The sequence below is a fragment of the Mus pahari genome, chromosome 1 (genome assembly GCF_900095145.1).
Source record: "Mus pahari chromosome 1, PAHARI_EIJ_v1.1, whole genome shotgun sequence".
Classification (NCBI taxonomy): Eukaryota; Metazoa; Chordata; class Mammalia; order Rodentia; family Muridae; genus Mus; species Mus pahari.
Window position 1 is genome coordinate 3,442,879 of NC_034590.1, and position 2,141 is coordinate 3,445,019.

General features: G+C 48.7%; 1 protein-coding gene across 1 annotated transcript in view; it reads left to right on the top strand.

Moving 5' to 3' along the window:
- The window catches only part of Prodh2 (proline dehydrogenase 2), a 12,674-nt gene that overhangs the window by 2,709 nt on the left and 7,824 nt on the right, over window positions 1-2,141 (top strand). The gene's annotated exons all lie outside the window — the stretch shown is intronic.

Below are 2,141 nucleotides of genomic sequence, written 5' to 3' on the forward strand. Positions count from 1 at the left end.
TCTGCCTCTGCCTCTGCCTCTGCCTCTGCCTCTGCCTCTGCCTCTGCCTCTGCCTCTGCCTCTGCCTCTGCCTCTGCCTCTGCCTCTGCCTCTGCGTGCTAGCATCAAAGGTGTGTATCACCACCCCTGGATAATAAACTCTTCCTGGGTTTTTTGTTTTTGTTTTTGGTTATTTGAGACAAGGATTCTCTGTGTAGCCCTAGCTATCCTGGAACTCACTCTGTAGACCAGGCTGGCCTGGAACTCACAGAGATCCACCTGCCTCTGCCTCCTGAGTGCTGGGATTAAAGGTGTGCATCACCACATCTGGCTGTCCCATTTTATTTTTTAACAGGAGGTCTGTTACTAAACCTGGAGCTCACTGTAATGGCTGATTTGGCTGTCTGGGAGCCCCAGGACCTGGACCTTCTGATAGGGTTAGAGGCATGTGCTGTCTCACCTGGGCTTTTATGCAGTGCTGATAATCAGAGCTCAGACCCTCACAGTCACCAAGCAAGAGCATTATCCACTGAGCTGTCTCCCTAGCTCCCACTCCCATTGAGATTTTTGGCATGATAAGTGTATACTTGGGGGGGGGAGGTTGTCTTCCTAACTTATTTCTTGAGACAGGGTCACTATGTGGCTCAGGCTGGTCTGGAAAACACAATCTAATCTTCCCACTTTAGCTTTTCAACGCTGGGATTATAGTCATTTGCCAGTATACCAGGCCTCTTTTAATTGTCTTATGTGTCTGAATTTTTTCATAACAAAATGTTAAGAAGCAGCCGGGCGTGGTGGCGCATGCCTTTAATCCCAGCACTTGGGAAGCAAATTTCTGAGTTTGAGGCCGGCCTGGTCTACAAAGTGAGTTCCAGGACAGCCAGGGCTACACAGAGAAACCCTGTCTCGAAAAAAACAAACAAACAAAAAAAGTTCAGAAGCAAGGCATAGCTGTACACATCTAGAAGCCCAGCACTTGGGTTACTGAAGTAGGACAATCTAAGGTCTTAGGCTAGCCTGGGCTACATAGTGACATCCTCCTGTCTTTAAAATAGAAAGAGCAACAGATGTAGCTCAGTGGTAGAGCACCTGCTTAGAATCCCCCAGTGAGGGGCTGGGGCGATGCTCGGTGACAGAGAGCTTGCCTAGTATGTAAAGGTCCTAGGCTTACCCCCAGCTCTGCAGGGGTAACATTGTGTAGTGATCATCCACACACCTGTCACCTTTAGCATTTAGCCACACAGCCATCTCTGAGAGGCACAGGGCACAGGATGAGGCAACTGAAACCTGGCCCTGCTCTAGTCCACCAGGCATGGTGTGTGCACACAACCTGTGCACATCCTCCTGGGCGCGGTAATCCTCCCTGGGTAGCTTACCATACCAAGTGCAGCGTGCCCTACATAAACAGCCACTCTGCGGAACTGGTAAGGACGTGTCTGAGTGTCTTTTCCTGGTGCTCTGATAAAATGCTCTGACCAAAGCAACTTAAGGGAGAAAGGACTGATTTGGGCTTCATGTAAGGAACTCGAAGCAAATGGTCACATGGCATCTAAGCTCAAAAAGCAGAGGGCCACAAGCACTAGCTGCCTGCTCCCAGCGCCTCTCTCCACTTATAAATTCCAAGATGCCCACCAAGGACCATGTTCCACCTGCTGTGAGTGGGAAGACAATCCTCTGCAGGCATGCCAGGAACCCTGGTCTTTCAGATGACTCTAGATTGTGTCAAGTTACCAATACTAACCAACCTCAGGGAATGATGACAGCATTTGACTGTCTACACTCAGTGCAGATGCAGAGGCTTTCATTTTAATATATTATTTTATTTGTGAATGTGTGCATCACATGTGTGCAGTGCCCATGGAGGCCACAAGAGGGCAGAAGAACCCCAGAAGTTAGAATTGCAAGTATTGAGCCTCCCAACACCGGGAACTGAACTCAGATCCTCTGTTGAAGCAACAAGTGTTCCCTCCAGGTCTGCAATGGTTTTTCTGAGCATTTCTGATCCGTCATGGGTTGACTCCACGGAACAAGAACCTGTAGATAGAGAGGGGCTGCAGCACCTGCTTTAAATCTGATTGGTCTGTCCCACTGTCCACCTCTGAAACTATCTTATTTGTTTTTTTGTTTTGTTTTGTTTTTCGAGACAGGGTTTCTCTGTGTAG